General features: G+C 41.5%; 1 protein-coding gene across 3 annotated transcripts in view; it reads left to right on the forward strand.

Moving 5' to 3' along the window:
* Positions 1–16,182: 16,182 nt before the first annotated feature.
* CHRM3 (cholinergic receptor muscarinic 3) overlaps positions 16,183–27,774 on the forward strand; it is a 481,613-nt gene continuing 470,021 nt past the window's right edge. For all 3 annotated transcript variants that reach the window (XR_013758419.1, XR_013758420.1, XM_079107804.1), the window contains exon 1: positions 16,183–17,061. The gene's annotated coding sequence lies outside the window, so the exon portion shown is untranslated. The remainder of the gene's footprint in view (positions 17,062–27,774) is intronic.

The raw sequence follows: 27,774 nt of genomic DNA on the forward strand, positions 1-27,774 counted from the left end.
ATCTGATCCTTTACCTATACAATCCTATACCTCTTCAAGACATTATCCAGCAGGATTCCTTGCCTCTGCCCCAAAATATTCTGGATATAGGAGTAGACAAGAGGAATTCTGATATATGTATAACTCTATAAATAATATAAATTCTCTAGTGATAAGCATATATATATGAATATGTGTGTCTACACCTATTTATATATAATCAGAAAAAAACTTAATAGTTAAAATGGGTAAAAGAGTTGAAATGACATTCCACCAAAGACAATCTGATAACAAATAAACACATTGAAAATATGCTCAACATCTGTGTTTCTTATGCACATGCAAATGAAACCACCACCCAACATCATTATACACCTGTCAGGATGCCTACAGCTGGAGGGGCTGACCACTCTAAGTGTTGGTGGGGATGTGGACGGACGGCCATCCTTACCCACTGCTGGTGGGAACGTAGAATGGTACAGTTTGGTAGTTTATTAAAAAGTGAAGTATTCAATTTTTATATGAACAAATCATTCCACATCTGAGTATTTAGACTAGAGTAATGCAAGTGTGTACCTATAAGACCTGTTCATGTTCTTAGAACCTTTATGTGAAATAACTCAAATCCAAATGCCCATTAGCAGGTAAGTGGAGAGACAAACTCTGCTACTCAGTATTTTTTACAAAGAGAATTAACTACAGATAAATGATACAGTATGGATAAATCACAAGATATTGTGTATTTATTATTTAGACAAACTTCTATTCAGTATTTCAAAAAAATTATAGATAAATGCCATAGTATCAATAAATCCCCAAATACCATACCAAATGAAAGAAGCCAAGAGAAAGAGAAGGCCCATAATTCCATTCATAGATATTTAAATAAAAAAAGTGCTAACTATAGTGACAGAAAGCAGATCACTGGTTGCAAGGGGGAGCAGACAAGAAGGAGCAGGAAGGAGGGTGACAAAGGCCGGACAGAGATTGGGAGATGGGTGATTCCACTGTCTTGATTGTAGTCCTGGTGTCATGATTGCACACATGCGTCAGAACTTCTCAAATTGTGCACTTTAAATATGTATACTTTATGTCAGTTATGACTCAGTAAGTCTCTTAAAATGTTTGTGTACTTGCTTTGCTGCTTAACTCTTGACCAGTTATAATTTGGCTTCTAATCCTGTCATTTAGAGAAACAGTTTCCATAAGATCTTCATTAATATTTGAATTGTCAAATGCAAAACCAGTCAGTTTTGATCATTATTTTTACCAGAGCTCTCAGGTGTGCTTGGAAGACTTCTGGAACCTCTTTACAGGGTGTCTTCCACGACACTGATGTCCCCGGTTCTGATCACGGCACTGCGATAGAACACCTTTCTGTCCTCGGTGTGGACTCTCCTCTCTTTCCATTTCTGAGCCATGCTTTTCCTGCAGGATTCCACTGACACATTCTCCTTGCTGCTCAGGAACTCGACTGTATCATTCACCCTGGAGACCCCAGCCTGCGTGCCAAGCAGCAGAACCCCGGGAACCTTTGAATTCTAGCTTCAAAGCCTCAGTGCATGTATGTCTGCATTCACATGTCCCAGAGAAAATCTGTCACGTTTATTTGAACACTAAGAATTAAAAACTGAACTCACCATCTTCGCTCTTTTTTATCAACATGAACATATGTACTTACTAACCAGAGGGATGACCCTATTAAACCAACACTTTGAAACAGTTGCCTGTAAAATGGTTGCAATGAAGATAATGCATTTGTTCTGAGAAAGGAAGAAGTGGTGGGGAGATGTGCTCCTTGAAGAGAGTATGTCTATTTTCACAGTTAGTTTCTGACCTCAGCAATGAGGGAGTTTTTATTCCACTTTTTCACAGACCTGAGTTGGGGGGATATGGCTCATGACGTGATCGCCCACTAATGTCCAGTCTCCCAGGATCCTTCTGGGCTTTCCTTCCGGGCTTTCCTTCCAACCCCCTCCAGATGCTGAGCAAATGTGCCATCTGCAGAGTCACAGACAGCCTGAGCTTTCCTGCCTTCAGCTGTGGTTTCTTCAAACCCCTCTCCCAGGGTCCAAGAAGACTGGTATTTTCAAATGCTCTCAGACTCTGTGGCAAGGTATTCCCATCACACATGATGGCACTCGGTGGTCTGACCACTGCACCCACTGTCACCAGTCCCACTCCTGTGTCCTTCATGTGCTCCTCCAAGCCTGTGCTGCTCACCAGCATGGCCCTCCTCCCAGTTGCTGACCACTGGGTGGTGCACAGCATGCAGGGTAGGGTTAGGCTGGGGGACATGCTGTCCATCTTCACTCTTACACCACCACCTTGAGCCAGCAGTCATGCTTTTAAGTCTCATCGCCCCTTGTCACTCAGGAGTCACCCTCAGTTGTCACCTGGCATCAGTTCCTCACCATTTCTTGCTTTTGTGACTGAAGCAGCCTCCTAAGGTGCCCCTCGGCCAGCCGGCCAAGCCTCCACACCCACTTCACACATGGCTGCCCATTTCACACTTCTGCTGCAAGGTGGCACTCAGTCAATGACACAGTGGAATGCAAAACCCTGACATGGCAACCGAGGCACAAAATCTTCAGAAGCATAGCATGGGCTCTCCTTCAGCACTGGCCTTCTGCAGTGAACACCAGGTGCTGGCAGGAGAAGCCAGCCTTGCATGCCACCCCACCAGCTCTTTACCCACTGTCTCCCCTGCAGTAATGCTCCCTCTTCTGCTCTTCTGAATAATTTATGTGTCCATTCAGACTCAGAATAGGAGTCGACCACTCCTTCAAGACTTGCTTTATGACTCACCACCTCAACCAGACCACTTTTACAACCGGGTCCCAAAGCCATTTTTAGTGCTCTCCAAATATCACAGCTTGACCTACAACACTCTCCTAAATCATTTATGCTAGGACTGATTCTTATATTCTGTCTATTCCTGATACCTAATGTTTCTAGGTACGGTGAACATAACTTTGTACTCAATTATTCCTCAAAACATCCTTCAGAATTAAGTGTCCTCATTTTTAGGAGACACTTTAAGAATTTGACACTTGAAGAGGTTATTTATATAACTTAACTAGTTGTTAATTGGGAGATATGAGATTTGAAGTTGTCTATGTAACTACAGAGTCTGGGCTCTTAATCACCACTCCGTGGTGGGTCTTGGGCTGGCCCAGCTCCGGCCCTTCCCCAGGAGAAATTCTGTGCTCATCCTGGTGTGTCTAGGAATTGGGCCTGGCTCTGCTGACATTCAGCAGGTACTCATTTAGTGAATGAATGAATTCTGACATCTACTTCAATTTCTTTCCATTCTAACATTTACTGACCATTAAAGTAAAATTGGAAACCCAAATAACTTTTTAGTAGGAACAATTCTGAAAATTTATCTGCTCCAATTTAGTTGAGTTTTGTATCAAGAAATCAATTTGTCTGGTGAATTTTATTCTCTAGTGACTTGATTCACTCCTGGACCTTATAAGCAGGGACACTATGATGTCAAATGATATGAAAAAAAAAAAACAAACAAACAAATAAAGCACATTCTGATCATTAGGACAAAACCCTCAAAACCCTCTCCATGTTTTTGTCTGTTTTTTCCTTTCTGTGTAGATGTTTTTAATTTGATGCCAGTCCACTTACTGATTCTTGGTTTTATTTATTGATGATATAATGAGTGTATGACAGAGAGGATTACAAGGGAAAGACTGGATTGGTCATAGAGTTTTATAATGGGTACAGAAAAAATAGAGGCAGGAGAATGAACACTTGGTTGAAATGTGGGTAAAACCTCAGTGCCTGAATCTTCTTAGGGACAACCTTAAGGTATGTGAAACTTAAAGGAAGTTAAAGAAAGAAGTTAAGTCAATGGGAACAAGCGATGTGGAGTGACTTCTAATGCCAATATGCACATGAACCCTGATGCCACGTGCCTTAACTAAGCCCAGAGAGTTCAGAGATAAGGAGTTGCCCAGAGAGTTCAGAGATAAGGAGCTGGTTCTGTGTGGTTGCGCACTTTGCTTTATCTTTGGGTTGAAGGAAGTATTGTTTTGGCGTGCGTTGAAAGCAAAGTATCTGGAGCTATACAGGCTAACTGAAAGGTGCATCTGGTAACAGGCAGCTTTGGTTGCTTTGCATGGGGCACACATTTAGGGCTAAAACTCAGCTAATAATGTTTTAAAAGTCAGGTTCCACACTTTTCCATATGTGTATTGGCCATTTGTATTTCTTCTTTGGAGAAACATCTGTTTAGTTCGTTTGTCCATTTATTAATTGGGCTTTTTTACGTTAAGCTATTTGAGTTCTTTATGTATTCTGGATATTAATCCCGTGTCAGAGGAATAGGTGACAAAGATCTTCTCCTGTTCTATAGGCTTTTTCTTTACTTGTTTTTTTTCCTATTCTGTGTAGATGTTTTTAATTTGATGCCAGTCCACTTATTGATTCTTGGTTTTATTTCTTGAGCTTTCAGAGTCTTGTTAAGGACATTGGTGACTGTTCCAGTATGTTCGAGTGTTCAGCCTATGCTTCATTCTAGCAATTGCCAAGTTTCTGGTCTAATTCCTGGGCCTTTGATTCACTTTGAGTTAACTTTGGTGTAGGATGAAAGACAGGAAGTTAGTTTATTCTTCTACATATGGATAACCAGTTTCCTACTGTCATTTGTTTAAAAGGCAACCTTTTCTTCAGTATATGTTTTGGGCACCTTTGTTGAATGTCAGGTGACTGTACCTCTGTAAATTTGTGTCTGTATCTTTTATTCTATTCCATTTGTCTTTGTCTGTCTTCATGCCAATGCCATGCACTTTTGGTTCGATAGCTCTGGAGTATAGTTTGAGGTCTGATATTGGGATGCCTCCAGTATCACTCTTCCTCTTCATTATGGCTTTAGTTATTCTGAGTCTCTTATGCTTCCAAATGAATTTTAGAAGTGTTTTTTTTTCTAGATTTGTGAAGAAGGTTGTTGATATTTTGATGAGGTTTGCATTGAATCTGTATAAGGCTTTTGGTAGTATGGTCATTTTGATAATATTAAATTCAACCCATCCAAGAACATTGGAGGTTGTTCCATTTTCTGAAGTCTTCAATTTCTTTCTCCAGTATTATATAATTTTCATTTTAGAGATTCTTTACCTCTTTGGTTAAATTTACTCCAAAGTATATTATTTTAATCTTTAAGTTATTGTGAATGGTATAGTTTTAATGATTACTTTCTCAGCAGATTCATTATTGCATTGTAGGAAAGCTACTGATTTTTGTATGTTGATCTTGAGTCCTGCTACTTTGATGAATATTTTTTATCATCTTCAGAAGTCTTCTGGTGCAGTGTTCAGGTCTTCTAGATATAGAATCATGTCATCAGCAAACAGAGATAATTTTATATTAAAAAATTTTCAACATCCCTAGCAATCAGCTAATTGCAAATCAAAATTACACTGAGATTTCACCTTACTCCAGTCAGAATGGCAATCTTTAAGAATGCAAATAATAAATGCTGATAGGGATATGGGGGTAAAGATATAGATTGTTGATGGAACTGAAAATTAGTACAACCACTTTGGAAAACAGTGTAGATATTCCTTAAAAGACCAGGAATGAAAACATCATATGACCTAACTATCCCACTCCTTGGTATTTATCCGAAAGATCTAAAATCAGAATATTATACCTATACAGGTACATCAGTGTTCATAGCAATGCAATTCACAATAGCCAAGATATGGAAACAGCCCATTTGCCTGTCAACAGATGAATAGATAAAGAAAATATAGTGTATATACACAATGGAGTTTTACTCAGTCATAAAGAAGTGTAAAATTATGACATTTGCTTGGAAATGGATGGAGCTGGAAAACATTATGATAAGTGAAATAAGCCAGACTCAAAAAGTCAAGGGTCAAATGTTTTCTCTCATATGTGAATGCTAAAGTAAAAATAAGTGGAGAAAGCCAGGGTACCCCATGAAATGGAAGAGAGGAAGGGGATTGAAAGGAAGGGAAAAGGGACAGGAAAAGGGAAGAACTGCAGAATAAAATTGACAAAGTTATGCTATGCACATGTATGAATATACCACAATAAACTCCACCTGTATGTACATCTGTAAAGCACCAATTTAAAAAAAATAAATAAGTAGGAGACCAGTAGAATAAAGGAAGATGGAAAGGAGGAGGGGGAAGGGGAAGGGAAAAAAGAAGCACTGGGGACTGAAGTGGGGAAAATTATATTCCATACAGGAAAGATTGTCAAAATGAACCCCATAATTATGTAAAACTATAATGCACTGATAAAGGCATTAAAAAGTAAGATACAATCAACAGAAGACTAGAGAGACTAATGTAAAAAAGACACAAGTCAGGCTGCAGTGTCAGTGAAAACCCCACATCTCTGAGTCTTGAAAACTTTTGCTCTCACCCATTAATTTGCATCCCACTTAATTCATTATGACTACTTCTATTGCTTCCACATTTCATTAAAAGGTTTTGACTAAGTATGAGGAATATGTAAATGAGTAAAATTTATTTTGTACCTTCAGGGCATTTCTACTTTATAAGAGAAAAACAACCATTGGAACTTGCTATTCTCAGGGAGTCCTCAGCTAAATTTAAACTAATCTTAGACCTGACTTGGGTAAGACAATAAAATGTGTGGGTACAGTGATGTGAGACAGGTTAATCTACCTTATACACAATCTTATGGTGCAGGGATGCAGATGAAATAGAATCACAGAATGCAAAATATTATTTGTGCCCAATAATATTTTGTAACTAAAAGAATGGAATGCTTCAAAGTCCATTAATTAAGTAACATTAATCCTAACAGCAAAGGGAAATTGGAGAAGAGATAGTTAGTGTTTTTATCTGACATCCATTTTCCTTGTCTTCCTTACTTATAGACTCTGATTATATACCTAGCAATAGACCACCCTCCACAGCTTCTGTTGCAAATGGAGCTGTCAGTGAAATAGAAGGGGCAGTTCCTGGTTGTATCCAATGAAATGTAAGGGACAGTTCCTGGATGACCTTATAATAGACATCCCAGGCTGGAGGAAAACCCTTTTACTTTCTTCTTAAACCTTCCTTTTTCCCTTCCTTCCTCCCTCCTTCCTTCCTTCCTTCCTTCCTTCCTTCCTTCCTTCCTTCCTTCCTTCCTTCCTTCTTTTCATTTTTTGTTTGGGTTTCATTTAGGACACAGACCTTTTTATAGGAACTCCAGCAGCCACTACAGACTAAGAGGAAAACTTAAGGAAAACCACAAATTCATGATGGTGAAGTGGAAAGCAGGATGAAATATGCCTTTCTGTTGACGTGTATTACAATACTTATAGGATTGTTTGTATGGGCAATATATATATATATGTGTGTGTGTGTGTGTGTGTGTGTGTGTGTGTGTGTGTGTGTGTGTATGTGTGTGTGTGTCTACCTTATTTAATTTTGATATTAATAGAGATTTTCTTTTATGTGTAGTAAGTTTCATCCTAAAAGCACACATACAGGAATAAGACATCAAACAAAGGAAGAATCAGGTAAAACATCACCATTGTCACTGACAGGCATTGTCACTGACAGGAATTGTCACAACCGGGTTTTCAGCCTTTCCTAAACAAATGTAGCAATTGTGAATGTTTTGGGACCTATTGAATACATAGTATTGAAATATAATTTCCCATTAGTAACTTTCATAGCAGAATCAAATCAACTTCTCTAGGGAGAAGGATTAAAAACTATAGATTTTTTTTTGGAAATTAAAGGTGTGACTTCTTCAAGTGCAACCCGATATTAAGGGATCAAATTCTCAAGGAAGGGAAGGCACATTTGGGTGAGCTTGACCTGATGCACTACTTTTCCTTGGAGACCTTTGTCTCCAGAGTCACAGGGCTGATTAGTTGTGCAGAAGAGGAGGTAGTAGGGCAGACTTTTCAGCAGTCTGCTTTGTGGGAAAGCCCCATCTGAAGTTAAGGACTGGTCAAGTCAGAGGGTTCCTCATAATCATCTACGGCATCTGGATTCACACAGGAATAAATTCTGAATGTAATGGCAGTCTAGAAATAGTGCAACTCTCTATAATGGAAGAAATGGTTTCAAATAAACTCAAGCTGAACTCGTCATAGATTAACTCACTGCCAATTTGAGAAACTAAAGAATATTTAAGTTAACAATGGGATATACTATATTCATGGATTGCAGGAGTCAATATTGTGAATATGTCAGTTCTCACCAAATTAATCTATAGATTGAATGTCACTCTAATCAGAATCCCAATGGACTTTCGATGTCAAGTGACAACTGATTGTTGTTTTTGTAGGGACATGTATTGTGGGGAAATGTAAAGAATTAAGAATAGCCAAAACTTAGCTATTGTGAATTGTGATGCTATAAACATTGATAGTTTTATAATTATGTCAAAATGGATTCTATTGTCATGTGTAACCAAAAGAACCAAAAGAAGAAGGAGAAAAAAAAAAAAAAGATGATCTTAACAAAGAGCAGAGTCAGCACTAGAGAGATGATAATGCAAAAAGCAATGAAGTCCCTCCCATGGGAGGACACTTGGTCATCTGGCAGCATTAGAATTTAATTAGAAGTTTTTTGGGTTTTGTTTTCAAAAGGAAGAGTACAGGGTATATAGGAAACACAACCTAGATGGGAGCCTCCCTGAGAAAGTGGACTTTAACCTGAGGCCTCAAGGATGTCAGCTGGGTGTGTGGGAGAAGGAAGAGCATCCCAGGAGAGGGGAGAGTTGCTGAGATTTCCCTGAGCGAGCAAACTTGCAAAGTGTGATTGGGGGAAGGAGGGAGCTGGGGTGGGGCTTGAAATAGGACAAACATGGATTCCCAAGAAGGGCTGAAACTCAGAAGGCCTTGGAGGTCATGTAAGGAATTTGTTTAAAAGGGTTCTGCCCTGGCCAAGAGTAGAAAGAGAAGATGTCAATTGCAAAAGACTTTAAAGTATTCTATCTGTACTTGGACTATCAAGTCTCGAAGTTGGGAGAGTAGTTAGGTGACTCCTCACACAAAAGTTCAGAGAGAGAAACCACTTGTTCAGGGTAAGGTTCAAGCATTGGAGAAGAGCAGATGCAATCCAGGGATTCACCAAATTACCTCTTGAGGAAGCCCTTTACTGGAAAAATAAAATCTATTCTGTCATGCACACGTGGTGCTAATAAATGGTAGTGACTGATTATGCTGTGTTGGGGAAGAGGATAGTAGAATTATACATCTTGGAATTCTGAAGAGGAAGTAAAGAAGGAGGGAAAAAGAAAAAAATTATAATAAGGGAAGGAAGCAGGGAAATGGGCAAGAGGAATAGATGGAAGGGGGTCATTCAGAACCCCACAATGTCTTCAGGATAAAAGAAGGAGGAGAAGGAAAGAAAACTCCAGAATTCAAAACCAAATGAAACATCTATAGGTAGACCCTGAAACAGTAATAGAGTCAAATGTTTTCTAGAAAATGCTATAGGACATTTTAGCACAAGGCACATAGTTAATAGCTCTGGATATATTAGCCAATGAATTTAATGATAGGCAATTAAGTCTTATCAATAGGCTTTAATAATTCAACAGATGACCAAGAATCATATAGATGTGTATATGCATGCGTTTTTAATTCATTATGTGACTTTTACAAGTGTATCCAATTACTAAATTATGTATTTCTGACTTTGGCAACTGGTATAACTGTTTTGTGTTCCTGGGCACATGTTTTCTCAAGCATGGAAATTCCAAATCTGGTAGAATGACAGGGAAATTCTTGAGTTAAAATTATAGTATAGATAAGCACAGTAAATGAGACACGTGCTTTGAAAAGTTGATTTTATATATTATAAAACAATTATGAGGGAGAGTCAATTCGATTCATAAAAAGACAAGAAGCTTTTTGTATGTTTTATTTCATATTATTTAAGAACAGCTGTTCCCATCACTGGGTTACCTTTATTTCTAAGCAGAAATCTCCACCTTTTGATTTTGAGGGTGATGGAAAACTGAGTAGGAATCCAGCATCCACTGTCACTTCACTTCTGTGACATTTAACAAGCCACCTGTACTTACTTTAGTCTACTTTCTCCAATACAAAATGAGTTAGTGACATCAGAGATTAATATAATGCAAATAAAAGAGTTTAAGGTACTAAAACATTATATATAAATTATGTCTATGTAAATACTTACATGAATATAAATATAGATGGTTTCTAGAAATCATATTGCCTCTATGGGCAAGTTAGTCATTTTCCTGCTTTAAATTTTTTTCTCAATCTTGGTAACTCCCATGATTTTTCTAAGTTTTAGCCACATCCATTTACAAGTTGGTGAAAGTTTTAAAGGATGAATTCTATGGTAACTGGTGGTTGAAGGTCAAGGGAGAAGAATCAAAGTAGTCAGCACTGCTGTGTGATGGACTGGGGAGAGGGTGGTCTGCTAGGTGCCATAAAGCATTTGGAAAGAGATAGGGAAAGATACCCTCTTCTGGGTAGTGATGAGTCTGCACTAGGTAGAACTCTGCTGACTAGTCTCTCTGATATCTCCTGGTCCTCTCAGGAAAAAGGCAGCCATCATCTCCACTCCCATGCTTTAAAGAGGAGCTGTCATTAGCAATTCTAATGCTATTAATGACCAATAAGCAGGAATTGATTAACTAGGAAGAGAAAAAATTTCTATGTCTGTCACTTGTATCAAGACCCTTTCTAAGGGCTTGAGCTTATTTTAGAATTCATAAATGCATGTTATTTGCTTCCAAAGAAAACTCATCCAATTGTGTGAGCTACAAACTTCACAAAACCAAAGTCCTCTCATCCACACAGGATAAATTTGTGACATCTTTTAGTTGGAAACTGAAAGCACCCAGAAACACTCAGGACATGGAAACTCACGCAAGAGATTTTATTAAGTGGACAGGCGGAGTGTCCGCCTGCAAGATGAGAGACAGAGAGACACAGAGAGAGAGAGAGAATGGTGGTGGAGATATTCTTAAGTCAGTGTTTGTGGGCTCATAACAATGGACCAATGGCTGGTGAGGAAATTCTCAGGCTGACAATCTGAACCAATGATTTGACTAAGAAGTTGGCAGGCTAACAATCTGGGTTGTAAAATGGTGTTGGGGCGGGGAGAATAATGATGGCAGCAAAATGGCAGATCTAATGCCAATAGAAACTCTTACGGGTTGTATGTGTCTTCCAATACTGCAAGACTTCCTCTGGCAATGGTCTTTAAAAATTGTCATCTGAAAGAGGGGAATTGCTAGCTACCTTTGGATTTTCTGTCTCACTTGTCCAGTTTCCCCATTCATAAAAGGGCAATGATATGAATTTCCCGGTAAGGTACTAGTTAAAATAAATTGAAAGCGCATAGCCCCTTGCTTAGCAGAAAGGTGGAGTCACGCTTGAATGGTATTATTATTGCTCAATATTGAAATGCTTCCGGAGATAAAAATCTCAACTCTTCTTGAGATCAGATGGACACTTTATAAACATTAGACTAAGTCTTCCTCATCACCAGCCGTTACCTCTGTGCCCATAACTTCCTCTAGCACTACATAATTTGTTTACACTTTCTTAAAAAGTTCCAGAGTCATTCATGTCCTCCAACTATCCCAAGAAGAACTACATCCTGTGACCACGTCTTAGTTTCCCTAGACCACTGTTCAGCAAAGTCAAACCAGTGCTTTAAAATGAGTAGTTACGTCTGGCTGCCGTGGTGCACGCCTGTAATCAAGCAACTCCACAGGCTGAAGCACACGAATCCCAAGTTCAAGGCCAACCTCAGCAACTTAGCAAGATCCTGACATAATAAAAAGAACTAGGGATGGTGTTCAGTGGTAGAGCATCCCTAAGCTTTATTCCCAGTATCAGAAAAAAATAATTTAATTAAAATAAAAAATAAATAACATGAGCAGGTAAATAAATGAATCCCAATTATTCTATGTTTGATTCTCATCTTCCAAAATATGCTGAGTTAATTGAATCACTAGAATCAAGACAAGTCTGCTAAGGTGGCGTGCTAAGAAACAATTAAGTAAAAGTTTGCTACTTGTTTTCCCTTAAAGAGAAAAATGTTGCACAATGTTCTAACAATGAACCCCAAGTTTTTGTCACATGAGCTTTAGACAAGTCAGGAATCATCCGTCGAGGGCGGGAGTTAGCTGGTGCTGGAGTTCGTATTCTCTCCATCTTGCCTGAGATAGTGCTTTCCATCTAGCAGATACTCTACAAGTAGTCTTTAAAATATGAAGTATATCGTACACAGTAATTTGTACACATCACAAGTGTGCAGTCTGATGAACTGTAGGTATCCACAGTCAGGTGTTGCTTGACAACAGAAGGCGTTGTTAGGTGGTTTCTCCGTTGTATAAACACAATAAAGTATACTCACACAAACTGAGAAGATGACAGTATTACCAGGCAATAAAATCTTGGGGGATCACAGTTGCACATGTGGTCTGTCATCAAAACATTCTTATGGGGCACGTGGCTGTATGTTCACGTGGTGACTGCCATTCAGATCATGCACATATCGTTGCTCACATATCTGGGATTTTGATGAGAAAAGGATTGTAGCTATAGGACAGTTTGAGGAAAATCAGTAACTCAATGTTTAGTGTATGTGTGGTAGAACTTTCCCATTCATATGTTCTCAGTCTTTCCATACTTTTGTATATTAAGTGTGTTCCTTGTAACAGACAATAGCCAGGTCCAGTTTGTTTGTTCATTCTGGAAACATTTGTCTTTTAAATGGGCACTTTTGTTTGATGTAATTAATAACACAGCTGGGTCTTAGGTGGAGTATCTTGTTCTCCTTTTCTATGTGATCCATTTGTTCTTTATTCATGAATCTCCACTTTCTTATCTTTTTCTAGCAAGCATAGTTTATAATTCAATTGTATTTCACCTATTACTTATTTTGTTTCACCCTTTGGTATCATTTTGTTCATTGATTCTACTAAAAGGAAATCATCCTTAATAGTGTGAATCTTAGAATATCACCAAAGGTCAGGATCTTAGATCTGCCTTCCCCACCATTTGGATGTCGTTATATATTTGACCTCACCATGTGGTATAAGCGCCACAAGATAATCTTGTCCTTTCTGTCTTCACTACCCTTTGCTGTATTCTCACAAAGTTAACTTATCTGGAGTTGTTCACTCCTGTTTATACTTCTGTGCTTCAATACCAGGTCATCTTCCTTTGCATGGAAAACACCTTCAGTGGCTTTTGTAGTTCAAGGTCCCTTGACAATGAATTCTCTCCATTTTTGATTGTTTGTTTCCATCTTCATTTTGAGACTATTTTTCAATGGAAAGAGAACTCAAGTCTGAGAGTTCTTGTTTGCTTGTGTATATGTGTGTGTGTGTGTGTGTGTGTGTGTGTGTGTGTGTGTGTGTTCCCATACTGTGTCCTCCTATGACCCCTGCCATCTCTGATTTCTCTGCTGAAGTCAGGGCTCACTCACATTGCTCCCCCAAGTTGATGTCTCTGCTACTTCTGGCCACTTTTATATTTTTTCTCTTTACCTTTGGTTTTCAGCAATTTGCCTCTTGTGGACTTAGTCATACGTTACCGAAGGTTCATTGAGCTTCTTGAATTTCTTGGCTAATAGTTTTTATCTGATATGGAAAGTTCCTGACCATTACTTCTCCTAATACTAGGTCTGGTCCTGTCTTGCTCCTCTTTCTGCTCTTTCAATCTATTTTGTTTTGTGTTTCATTTGAGATGTTCAGTGTTATCTTCTGCTATACCAACATGTCTTTTCAACTCATCTAATTACATCTTGATTTAGCAGTCAACAAAATTTGATCCTTTTTTTTTTTTTTTCCAGTGCTGGGGATTGAATCTGAAACCAAGCATGTGCTAGGTGAGTGCTCTACCACTAAGCTACACCTTCAGTCAGATTCATTTGTATAGGTCCAAATATGCTAAGGTGCTCTATGTTTTTTTTTCAGTCTGCCCACTTTCAGGGTATTTTAAATAACATATTAATCACATTTATTTAAATGTCCATGTCTATTAATTTCAAACTTGAGATCATTTCATGACTCCCATTTTTGATCCGTTTTTCTTTGTTGTTGCTGTTTCATGGGTTACTCTTGTCTCTTCTTTCATGTCTGATAAGTTTGGACTGTGTGCTGCGTTGTAGACTCTAGTTTATGTTTCCTTCCTCTCATGAACTTGGAGTTGTGTGCTAGCAGGTGGTTAAGTCATGGGTGGGTCACTTCTAAGTGTGCAAAGATCTGGTTCGGCTTTGTTAGGACACCTCTACTGTGGGTTTCTCTTTGTCTTAGGGCATCATCCTCACATCCAGAGAGTGTGTGCAGGAGGTCTCAACTGAATATCCCAGGTGTTCACCAAGTTCTTTCTGCTATGGTTGGGCCCTAACTCCAGAATTGTGTGACCTCTACTCTGATTTCAGCCTCTCAATCTCTGGACTCCCTTGAGCCTCCAGAATTCATGCTCCTGGCCTCAGGCAGCCTCCTTCAACCGAGGAACACAGGGGAACTGCCACACTGATTTCTGGGGCTTCCTCTCTGTGTACACTTCTCTGCTGGTGTGTCTCTGTCTTGAAATCTGTTACCTTCAGAGCTCCACGCTCTTGAGCTTTGCATCCTCTGCCTCCTGAGACTGCAGATCTCTCACTGGTCTCAACCTCCGGGTATTTCTATTAGAAAATAAAATGGCCTGCAGGGGAAAGAGCTGCGGAACTGGCCCAGTCTGTGTGCCTCCTGTTACCCCAAACTTCAGTCTTAGGTTGGTTGCCCTTTTAAAACAATATAGTTTTATATGTTTGTTTTAAAGAGTTTCCATTAGAAGGGCAAGGGTGTATTGATATCTGTCTTGTCAATAACCAGAATGTCATTTAATAACCAAATAAATCCTATAATTATCCTGTGTGTTTCTTTAAACAACCAAAAATGCAGAATTTTGAAATGTATTCCAGCTTTGGTTTATCTCCTTTGTTTTAGATCAACATCAGGAGGTAAATTTCTGATTTTTGATATCTTACAAAGTATCACTGCCCTAGATAAGGTCCATTCTCAAATCAGTAAGTATTCCTTTATATTTTCCTTTATATTTCCTCTGAAGTATAATTTGATAAAGCTGCTGAAAAACAGGACACCAAACTTAGAACCAAACTATCGTCTGGTATCCTGCAGGCAGTTCACCTGAATCTGGACATAAGAATTATTTTAAGGAGCCACATGCTTTCTCACTAGTTTTGTTTTTCCCCTATTATTACCTTAATTCTCTCTAAGCGATGTTTACTCACTGGACTCCTAAAAATCATTCTACCTAGAGGAGAATATAAACTCAGAAAGGAATTTGTGTATTTATATTTCTCTAAACTCTTAACATTAATATTTTTTCCAAAAAGAGTGCTCTATCTTCCCCTATTCTCCTTCTCATTCTAAATAGAATTTAAATACTCTTGTTGCCTTTAGAGTTATTAAATGTTTCATTTCATAATCCACCTTTCCTTCCTTCCTTCCTCTTTCAGGAGTGGATGGTTTTACTTGTCCTCTCTTACGGGATTCTCTGATCATCTTTCCTTACATGCCTTTAAGGAAACTCTAGGGTGCTGTGGAGCAATCTCATTGGCATCTTTGAAACTTTGTTATCTCTCTACTTTTTCCTTATTTAACTAGCCCTTAGTATATAGTAAGTCACTCTCTCTCTCTCTCTCTCTCTCTCTCTCTCTCTCTCTCTCTCTCTCTCTCTCTCACACACACACACACACACACACACACACACACACACACACACACTCCTCTTGAATTTTATGTGAGCTTTAAATGCCTGGCTAGCAAGATTACATTTTTTTTCTAGTTAAAAAAGTGTGAAATATGTGTGTCTGGGTGTGCGCGCGCACGTGCACGCTTCTCCCCACCCGCTCCATGGCTGCTGTCTTATTTTTCCTAAGGTGTAAACTTCTAGGGGAGGAAAAGCCAAGATGTCCTCTTACATTCCTCTGCATAAACACTCTCACTAAACGCCAAAAAGTAGATACATCAGACTGTCCCCTAGAGAAGGCTTTCCAGCGGAGTCCTATATTTTAACGGAGCTGGGGTTCATTCATCGATAAATCGAACCCAAGGAATCGACTTCCTTCCAATCCTTCCAAGCAGTCTACAGAAACCAATTTAAAAGGGAACATGAAACTAACTGACCAACAGCATCTGTCCTTGAAGCACTGGGGGCACGATCTGGGACCACGTGAGGTCACTCTGGAGGCGTGAATCTCTCCTAGATCGGGCTTGGTATCCAGCTTTCCGCGAGCCCACCCGGAGAGGACCCTGGGATCCCCTAACTGGCTTTCCTCGCCCCCTGCCAGGCAGAAAGCCCCAGCCAAGCCGGCACGAGGGAGGCAGGCAAGGAGGCGCCAGCAGGCCAACTGGGCATGCTCAGAAGCCCGGCAGGTTTGGGTCTCAACCAGGCAGCTTGTGCATTACAGCAGCGCTTGCAGCGCTAGGAGGAGGAGGAGGAACGCGAGGAGGAAGGGAAGAAGGAGCGGGCCAGCAGTAGCCACGACCGCCACCACCAGGCAGAGGAAGAGTTCGTGGGGAGGAACAGACCCTCCTCCCACTTGGAGTCTTCTGTCAGCTTTTGCAAAAGGGGAATACAAAATAAAGGAGACAGAGAAGAGAGGGGAAAAAGTGAGAGGGCAGACAAGGGGGAAGGGGCGTGAACGGAAGGGGCCAGAGAGTGCAGGGAACCCGGGGCGCGGGGCAGCTCTCCCCAGCCCCGAGCGCTGCCTTTGGGCAGGTGCCGCGGCCGCTGCCCAGAGGCGGCATGTGACGCGCGGCCGCAGCTGCCCGCGGGCGGAGCGCTCTCGGACCGGGAGCGCACACCGCGGGGCAAGTCGGTGCCATCCCGGATCCCCGTGCTCTTCGTCGGTCCGCCACGGCGGCAGCAGCGCTTCTGGGAAGACCGGCGATGAATCGAAGGGCGGCTCCGGGCAGGGACGCGAGAACCTAAGGACAGCGGCTCCCAGAGCGCCGAGCGGCCGAAGACCAAGAGACCATATACCGGACGACCCCGGCGCCTTGGGGAGGCGCGGAGAACCGGCGTGGGACGGCCACCTGGAGCGCAGCTGCCAGGTAAGGACGGCGCTCGCCACCCGGCGCTCAGCAAAGCGGGTGTCGGCAGCGGATGACCTGGTTTCTTGGCTTATCTGATTGCTAAAGGGGAAAAAAGTTTTCCGCGCTAGTGGGAAATGTTTTTGCTGGAGGAGTTTAAAGAACGAACTGTGGAGGGAACGAAAGCGGTTTTTCTGTCCATTTGGGGGCTCGGGGTGGGGCTTGAACCTCGAGATCGCGGTCTGCTGCGGAGTTGGAGCTCCGCGACTGAGGGTGGGAAATGCCGAGGTGCCACCCAAGTGCCTGTAATGGGACGGGAATAGGGCGAGCGGTGACCAGAGGAGAGCTGGGGTCGCCCCACCCAGCTTCCTTTAGCTTGGAATTTCTCTCCTCCGAAGCCGGATCCGAGGCACCAAGCCTCGCTGCTGGCGGAGCTGCTAGGTTCTGTGTGTGTCTGTGTGTGTGTGTGTGTGTGTGTGTGTGTGTGTGTGTGTGTGTGTGTGTGTGTGTGTGTGTGTGTACGCGCGCTCACGCTTGTGTGCAGAGTGCCCGGTGGGGCCCTTGTTTGATTTCGTACGGTCTTTAGGAGAGCACTAACCTCATAGCGGAGCCGCTTGCTCGGATTACGTTTCTGGGAGCGAAGGGGCAAATGTGGCACTTAGAGTAACGCGGGCGAAGGTACGTAGCTGGGTGCGTGTCTTCACCGACCCAGACAGTCTACACTCGCGCAGCAGCGGCTGCTGAATTGCACCGGATCTCCTCTCTGGAACCCTCCCCGGGCACAGTCTCCTTACAGCAGGGCACATTTCTACTTGTTTTTAACGGGCGGAGGCGGGGAGGGGGACAACTGACTAGAGCAGTAGATTTCCCTTGTCTACTTGGCTGTGCGTGTTGGAATTGCGTGCTCGTGCGTGTGTGCGACTCTTGCACGCAGGTTGGAAGTGAAGAGAAAGCAGGGGTTTGGGTCTCACATCCATATGGACAGATTTCAAGCACGCAAACCTTCATTTGCGTACAAGTGTTATAGGAACCTATTTGAAACCTGTGAGGCTATGTGTCCCCTACCCCACGCCGCGGATAGTGTTTGCAATGTGAACCGACGGCTCTCCTTGGGAGAGAAATGTATTCATCAAAGCAATTGTGTTGTTAAGGACTCTGGTTATTTGATTGTATGCTTTGCACAGACCTTTCGTTTCTCTCTTGGCTTCTGAGTTCCAACAAGACAAATAACCTATGCCCCGCCCCGTTTTAGCCTTTCTTCTAGGTTACTATTTGAAAAAAAAAGAAAAAAGAAAAGCATGCTTAATAAAGATGTAGTCCAAATAATTGTATATTGCGAGATCATTATATTGCATGAACCATTCATCACTATTTCCTGGGTTTGAAACATTGCCCATGTATTTGCTTAAGAGAGAGATCATGCATGAGAATGTACTTTTCACAAGGGGAAATGAGGAACCTAGAACAGGTACATATGTGTAGACAGGATTGTGGTGGCTACATATTTAAAAAAATGAGTTCTTTCTGTTTCAAATACGTGGGATAGACATGGTGTTGGGTGCACCCTCTTGTTATGGAAGCTGGTATTGCGAGGTGCACATGGACATGGAACATGCCTTCCTGTGTGTTCCAACACATGTGGTTCCCACCCCTTGCTTCCAACACTAAATAGCCTGTCCTGAGATTTTCTTTACATGGTTTGTCTCAGTTAGCTGAATATATAATTAGTGATTGTTGATCTGCAAGGCATACTGGTTTAGAAGGGGTTTCCATATGGAAATATAACTTTAGCTTAAATTACTATTAAAATTATGTTGTAGGTCCGATTTAAATGGTTTCTGTAGGCTGGATGCTATGAGATTGAACATAGCATGAAAATAATGAAAATAGTGATGACGAAATTCTGGGTTTTTTTTTTTTTTTTTCAGTAACAGTGGGTAATAATTCAAATGGGCTTGATAGTTGGGAGGGACTCTGAGATGAAAAGTAGACTTAAAAAGTCTTTGGCATGAAAAATTACCATGAGGCAAAAGCGTAATTTGGGAAAAGGGACCTGTAGAATTGGTCAAGATTTAGAGAAGAACAAGTGTTGTAATACAAGTTTTGTATTAAGCCCACATTAAAGCTTATTTAGAAAACTTTGCTTTAAAGTATAGAGAAATTGATGCGTATTCATAGGGTACTCTTTTTCTTCCTGGGGAGGGGGAATACTAAAATATCACCTTATTAATTAAGATTGTTACATAAACATTCTTTAGAGTGTTGCCTTCCTGTTTGTCTCTTATGAAGAACAATGGTTATTTTCTTACAGAAAACTCTATTATTTCAAGCTAGAGTGAGCAAAAATACAAACTTCTTTTTTTATATACATAAATTTTTAGTTGTCAGTGGACCTTTATTTTATTTATTGCTGTGACTCAAACCCAGTGCCTCATGCATGCTAGGCGAGCACTCTACCACAACTCTGAACTTCTTTGAAATCATATTTTAGCTTTTAATTGCAGGCAACCTGTTGAAAGTGAGTCTGGAAAAAAATGTGAAATTGGCAGAACTTGAATTTCTTGGATCCTTCCTAATAAATAGAATAGGCAGAAAGTTAAAGGATATGATTAAAAGTAAATTGCCTTATGTTTTTGTAAATTATAATGTAATTAATTTTTTCACATTTTTACCTAAAATATCTTGTCATTTCTTGAGCCAACATGGCATTCTTCCAAAATAATGTTGTTAACATTGGTGGATTTACTTGCTCACTCCTGAATGGCCTGGACATCTTCAGTGTAACTATTAAGAGGCTGGGTCTTGTTTGCAGTGCAGGAAGTTTCTATGGACAGCAGCTGTGCAGTAGTGGCTCTTCAGATAAGAGATGAATGAACTGTGAATCATAGGAAGATGGGACTCTGCTGGGTGTGCAGAGATGCATCTATCCCTCACTTACAGAGCCTGATTTTATATCATCATATATTATGACTAATAGCATTATCCTCAGAGTGTGGTTTTAAAGTGAGTAATTGGAAATGTTTTCTTTCATACAGTGCCTTTGTGAATTTAAATTACCCTTTCCTTACAGGAGAATATTTAATAAGGCACATATGGCTCTAATGAAAATTAATCAAATTCCTGTCTCAGGTTTATTTTACATATAAATCAGCATAGTAAAGTCGCCTGATACTTAATTGTTGAATTGAAGCAAGGCATGCGGTCCTTTCCTAGATATGGTGTCTGTGAAGGGCCCCGTGGAACTTGTTATCTATAAAGTTCTTTTGGTCTGGTGGAAGACCTGGCCTAGTTCTTAGCATTATGGAACTTTGGGATAGAATTTCAACCTCAGAGGAAAGTTTTGATTTTAAAAAGAGGTCCTCTAATGAATCTGACACAAGACAAAGCTTGTCAAGCAGGCAGTTGGTTTCTGGTGTCTAACAGGCTCTACCTTGTCCTTCCATCGCTCAGATCAAATGCAAAGTTGATTCCTCATGCAGAACCAGTTGTCACTGTGCAGCTTCCTCCACCAGCCCCCTGGAAAGACTGGGAGGTACAAAGGTGTCCCCTTCCCCAGGAAACTCCACTCTGGAGGGCCCAGTTGGACTGTTACATTCATCTTCAAAATAAAAAATAATAATAAACACAGTTTGGCTGCAGTGAATCTGCTGAAAATGTTGAACGGCAACATGGCTTACGTAAAGACGGTGTGGCTACCTCAAGCATTTCTTTCTGCAGTGTGTACATGGAGATGATGGTGATCGCACTGTCCACACCTTGGGGTGGTTTTTGAGAATCAAATGCATATGGGGCACTTTTTGGACAAACTCGGAAACCCTGTGAGATGTAATGCTTGACTGGGACCCAGACCCCTCAGTACTGCCTTGTGGGAGCAGGGAGTTTCGAGACATGGAGGTGCCCTCTGGCGCAGTGCTTGGCAGCTGTGTGTTCCTTTCTGTTCAGAAGCCTTGGCAGCATGCAGATTCTTCAGCTGCTGACAGGCTGTCCCTTGGGCTGAGATTTGTGTTCTTCCACCTGTTGGAACTTCCTGCTCCGACCCTCTGAGGTCTGAACTCTGCCTGCTTGTCCCTTCTTCCACCTCTTCTGCTGGGGCTTTAGCTGCAGCCTGTCCCTGGGCCTACTGGTGATGACAGGAGGCCACACAGGGAACATTCTGGGCCACTGCCATCTTCTCACCCATTGCACTGGCTCCTCTGAAGCCAACATGAATATGAACACTGAGAAAACCAGTGGTGGAAAAAAAGGAGTTAGACAAACCGAAGCTGGCAGACGCCGCATGGGCTCTGGCCCGAGCCTTCCCACCTCGCTCTGCGTGGGATCAGGGCCCAGCCAGCCTGATTTGGGTTTGCCTGCCTAACCCTAGTAAGTTCTAGTAATTTCCTGGTCCTCTTTTTGTATTTGCCATTTCATAGGACGAGGCTTATCTTGTGTTTTCAATTCACATTTTCAGTCCTGGACTTAATGTTTTGCCTGGAAAAACTTTAGCAGTGACCTTGACAGTCAGCCTTGCTCTTGCCAAGAACTCTCCAGGAGCAAAACTCCATTCTCTTATTCTCAGTGTCTGCTTCCACCCCAGTGTGGACAAACCTCAGGACCTAAGGCCCGGCCACACTCCTGACAGTGTATCCTTTCAGCCTGGAGGTCTGTGCTGCCAAGTTCCACTTGACAAATAAAATCTCCTTGCCTGTCCTTGTTGGCAGGATCAAATCTCCATCCTCCACACCCCTCCTGGCCACTGTAATTTGAGTTGCTGACTATCCACTAGTGAATTAATCCTTCCTTCATTAGGTCATTTGTTCTAGCCCAGCCCTAGTCTGTTTCCTGTGCCCACTGTTCCTTTGAGTCTGGCACACAGCTGAGCCATGACATATTTTACCTTCAGTCACCAATATGCCACAGGAAGTGGTGCAAGCATTAGGCATCCTGACCCAGGCTGGATGTCCTCCAGCTACTGCTGTTTTGGTAAAATTCAGGTGACTTGAACCAAAGTTAAATATATTCCTCCTGTTTCAGGGAGGGTCTCCAGAAGGAGCAACCCCCAGGTGTTTACTTCCAGGACCCTTCATTTCTGCTGGTGAGATATCTTTTTGCTCCTCTGCTGAGCCTCATTTATCACAAGGAGCTATGGCCCTGGACCCCATTCCCTTGCCACTTGTCACTTGTCAGTCTGGAGTACATCCCTCCCACTGGAATTACCCATGGAATCCAAACTGGAGAGAAAACTGCTTACTGCTTACATGGGTTGATTCTTGCCCATGATCATTTGAAGTTCCATCGAGCCAGCACTCACTGCTAGGAGGACCTCGTCCAGTGGTTAACTCGCAGATTCAGAATTCATGTGAATTTCAAATGTCATTGGGATCTTTGATTCATATCAATGATAGTGCTGATTCCCGTGTGTGTACACATGCATATATATGCATAGCTGCTGGAGAGGGTTGTTGAAGGCAGTAACTTCTGGGATTTGCCACATTCTTTGTGCAGAATGGTCTACAGCACTTTCGGCATATGCGGATCCCTAAAAGTGTTGACATGGAACAGCAGTGCTAACATATGGTGGCCTTCGCTCTTTGCCTGTGGTTCCCACATGTGCCCTAGAGCATGCCACACGTGGGGTCTTTTGTGAAGAGAGCAGACAGGAACCTGGCATGGCCATGGTGCTTCTCTGCATGGAGCCCTCGCTCTTCTCACCCTACCCCCAAGTCCGTCCCATCTTGCAGGGACCCGCCACCCCTTTTCAGCCTTCCCTAGTGAAGCCTCCACTCTGCTCTCCCTGAAGTGAGTCTCTTTCAATCACTGAATTGATTCAATCAACACAAACTGACTGCACATCTGAGTGGGCAGCTAAGAGTCACGTCTCCCTCCTCTGAATGCTGGTGGTGACTCCTCTTTAAAATTAAATGTGACACTCAAGGTAATAGGTGTGTTGATTTTCTCCAAAGTTAACGGTATGAGAGACTATGATAACTACACTTGAATAAATACTTCTTAGAATAGAATGTGTATATCCATCCGGCTGATCTCTCTGCACTTATCACTTAGAGGCTGGGTGTATATCTTTGTTATAATACTTTCTTGCCAGTCCATCCATGTGCCAGGCACTGTGGGTGCTGGTTTGGATGTGTAGGGAAGGGGAGTCCAGAGTTCTGCCCTCCAGGCGTGAGGTGAGAACACTCCATACATCTCAGAGTTGGAAGGGGATGATAGATATCGTATTAATATCCTAGGGCTTAAAACAACAGGAGTTCCTTCTAATTCTGGAGCCAGCAGTCTGAGATCAAGTTGGTGCCAGTGAGACCACATTCCTACCAAGACTCTTGTAGAGGAGAGGAGAGGAAGGAAAATCCCTCCTCGATTTTGCTAGCTTTTGGTGGCTGTCTGCATTCCTTTATTTTTGAGTCAGGGTCTTGCTATGTTGCCCAGGCAGATCTTGGGCTCGGGATCCTCCTTCCTCAGCCTTCTGAGTAGTGTCAGCGTTTCCTGCCTTATGACCACCTCCGCTCCTCTCTGCCTGTGTGGTCATGCTACCTCCTCTTTGTGTGTCCTCAGGGGGAGACATGTGGTGGCATCAAAGTTCTACGCAGAAAATCCAGGACAGGCTTCTTCTCTGAACAACTCACTTTGATCGCATTCATTTCCATGTAAGGCAGGCTTGGACTCTGGGCTTTGGGAGGTGGGCATATCCTTTGCCAGACCTCCATTGAGACACTTGCAGATGCCATCCATGGGTGACTTCTACTGTGCCAGTTAATTAGTGTTCTTCAAAATGTGTGATCTCTATGTTTTGAGAAGTTCATACTCACCAGGCAGCGTATTCCATTTTCAGAGAGCAGTGAAGAGCAGATCAGCTCTGTACTGAGCCAAACATCTAATTCTTCGTCTCCTCTCTGTACTCCTGTGCCTTCCTTGTAATTCTGGACTTCAGGATGAGAAGACTTCTCAACTTTGTTCCACAAGAAAACCTTTACATTTGGAGAGTGTAAAGTTGATGCAGCTGGGTGGCATGTGCACTTCCAGATTTTCGTGTTCATTCTTAACATTTTTGGTTACATTCAGAGAAGAGCATTTCCACCTCCTTAACCCCACCATTCTCTGCCGCTAAACCCTTGACTTCTGGCTTCCATGCGGGGCTCCCAGGACCTACTCTTAGAAGTTGCCTATAGCCTGGGTGAGAGAACTGTAGCCTTCAGTTGGCTACCCCTTCAATCTCCCAGGAACATCTCTTGACTCCCTTCTTTTCCAGAACATCCTACTTCCAGGGTCTCCTCTGTCCTGTCTTTCTCCCCGCCCCGCCCCCAGCTTCCCACTCCCATCTCCTGCCTGGTGTGGTGCTGGCCAATGCTTCCTTCTCTGTTGACCCATGCCCTTTCCCTGCCTCTTCATTTATAACTTTATCCATTTTCATGATTTCAGACACCCTATGGTGTGAGTCACATGCATTTCCTCCTCCAGGCCCCACTTGGCTTCAGAAGGAACATTGCCCTCTGCTCGCTGGAGAGATCAGCTTCCTTTGCTCTTTCCTCACCCTGCTCCTCTCCTGGGCTTCCCATTGCTATGAATAGCACGCCCATCCTACATTTCTGAGTAAATTTGGTTTACTTCCTTCCCTGGCCTCCCACATTTAACCAGACACCAAATTCTAATACTTAACCAAATAATATCTCAACCTCTTGGCTGCTTGGCTCCTTTCCTTCCCTGCTATCAATGCCTTAATTCATTGCTTCTCCAACTTCAGTATGCATTCAAATACATAAGGACCTAGTAAGATGCAGACTCTGCTTCGTGAGGTCTGGGTGGAGCCTGAGAAGCTGCATTTCTGACAAGCTCCCAGGGTATGCAGATGCCTCCTCTGTGCCCAGAACAGATTAAGAAGAAAGGTCTCAAGTTATACCTTTATATCTTCCTCTTCTTCTTGGAGCTTCCCAGATGATCTCTCTAACTATACTCTTGCATGACTCCCACTGAAGTCAAAATCTGATCATTTCTGTCCTGTTCCCAAATGCCTTCCTTGACATCCCCTTCCAGTATCTATTGAATAACAGCTAAATGCCTTACATCAGCTTCAACCTGTTCCCTGGCTTGATTTACATTTTAAGTTCAGACTGACTCTCAAGGTCGCCCTTCCCTTAATTCTCAGTACTTGCCGTACTTCCTGCTCTCTTGTGCTGCTGGCGATGCCCTTTCTTCCACACCTTCAGGGACCCACATTTTAGCAACTTTTCAAGGACTGCTTGAAATGACATTTCTCCTGAAGGATGCATCTTCCAGGATTTTATCCGAATCTCAGTCTTATCAGTATCACATTCATTCTTGTTTCATGTTTGTGCATATGAATAAATTATTTCAGCTATCAGGCTGTGAGATTCTTGGAGGGAGATGCCATATTGCATTTGTCATCAATTGCTCTTAAGTCAAAGCATAGTCTTTCCCTTAAATGACCCATCTGCACATTGATGTATAAAATATGTAAATATAACATTTTGCTGCTTCTCATGTTATAAAAGTAATGTATCTTCTAAAAATTTCAAACATTACATAATTGCATAGTATCAAAAGTAAAAGTCCATCATTCAATGCCCCAACTGTGGTTAGCAATCTGATGCATAATCCAAGTTATTTTCTGATACTGCTATAGATTGTATCTGGAATGTCGCCCAAAGGCTGTGTGCTAAAGGCTTGATCTGCAGCTTGGTGCTCTTGGGAGGTGGTAGAAAGTTTAGGAGGTGGGGTCTAGTGGGATGTCTTTAGGTCATTGGGGTAGTGACCTCAAAAGGGATTATAAGAACAACTCTATTCCTTTCTCTCTTTGCTTCCTGGTCATGAGGTGATGATTTTGCTCTACCTTATGCTTTTACCATGATGTTCTGCTTCACTCCAGGCCCGAAGCAACAGGGAATAACATCAATCATGGACTGAAACATACAAAACCATAAGCCAAAATAAACCTTTTCTGTTCGTAAGTCAATTTAGCTCAGGTATTTGTGATAGTGACAGAAAGCTGACTAACACATATGTAATTCTAACATTTACTATCTACAAACCTGGGATAATAATAGAATTCTGAATCTTGATTTGAAGTATAAATCTACCTCCCTATTTTTAAATCTACAATTCATTCCAAAACACTGACTAATTTAACTGCATAAAAATCAATTCACTTAAAATGGTCTAGCAATATAGAAATATGTTTGCTTTGAATTTCTTATCAGTGAAGCATATCTTTATTCAGCAGTTTCTCTGCTCTAGCATGGTATGAGACATTTTGGATTTGTAGCCATAAGACATAGATGCTGGCTGGAAGATTCAAGCTCATCTTAGGCTTTCAGATGGATTGATGGAGAAGCAGTGATCATTTATCTTTGGTGCCAGATTAAAACTATCATGTTTGATGACATGCATTTTCAGATTGCTGAATTTTAGTTGAAATGTAAACTTTTACATTCCTTCGATCTGTAAAGAACAAGTGACACATTTTGGATTCTGAATGTGTACATATTCAGCAGTTTATTTAAGATATATGTATATTACTTTTTGTTTCATGAATGACCATAAGCAGAATAAAAAATGGAATGGTTTAACAAATATTTAACAAAATACACTTAACAAAATTACAATTAAGGGAGTTGTATGAAAAATAAGAATAAAACACCAGGTGAGCTGTGGGTACTAACTGAGTGAGTACTGTGTAAGGTGTTGGTCAAAAAGAAAATCTTTATACAACTCAAAATCAGTATTTCTTCAATTATTTTGGAAGGATAACTCTTAATAATGATGAATGGGTTTTGTCGCTTTTTAAGAAACAAAATCAAAGCTGGGCACAGCAACCTGCACCGGTCAGTTCAGCTACTCGGGATGCTGAGGCAGGAGGATCTCTTGAGCCCAAGAGTTCAAGACCAGCTTAGACAACAAAGTGCGAACTCGTCTAAAGAATCAGTTTTCTGATAAAATTATGGAGGATCATTTTCTGGTTAGAGTGAGGCAGGAGTGTGCTTGAGGAACCGGGGTTCTCAGCTAAACAGGCTGTGTCTGATGGAGAAGAACTTGAATGTGAGACAATGAGAACCTACAGCTTTGAAACGGGATGGAACTGCTTCAGTCTGCATTTGTGAAAGTACACAAAGACTCTTTCTGCATCTTCTTTCCAACTCCTGAACAGTTTGTTCATGGGTTGAGGTACTCTTTCTTCCCTTTGATATCTTGTGTTTCATATATGTTTTAATACCAGGAATAACTGAACCTTTTCTGGAATAATGAAAGCAATTATCTGGTAATTTCATTAAACCATCTTTGTATTTCTCCAGTGTCTGCTGGGAAACTCAGTCCTAAAAATAATAATCACAGTAGCCAGTTTTTCTCTCTACTACTTGCCCTTTTTTTCTCTAGTCTTTTTAAAAAATTAAATATTGATTTAGATGTTGATAGACCTTTATTTTATTCATTTATTTATATGTGATGCTGACAATCGAACCCAGTGCCTCACACATGCCAGGCAAGCACTCTACCACTGAGCCACAACCCCAGTCCCATTGTCTTTTATAAAATTTTTTAACCTTTCAATTTTAAGATAAGCACTCTTGGATTCTCTTTAGGAAATTGGAGGATAAATTTAGAAATAAGTAGCCTAAAATAATGCCTAAGGATATATATATATATATATGGAGATTAGAAAAAAGGGAATAAGTGAATACTTTTAAAACAGTCCAATGAGACAAAGTAATGTGTTGGGACCAAGAC

Source organism: Sciurus vulgaris, assembly GCF_902686455.1.
Source record: "Sciurus vulgaris genome assembly, chromosome: 12".
NCBI lineage: Eukaryota > Metazoa > Chordata > Mammalia > Rodentia > Sciuridae > Sciurus > Sciurus vulgaris.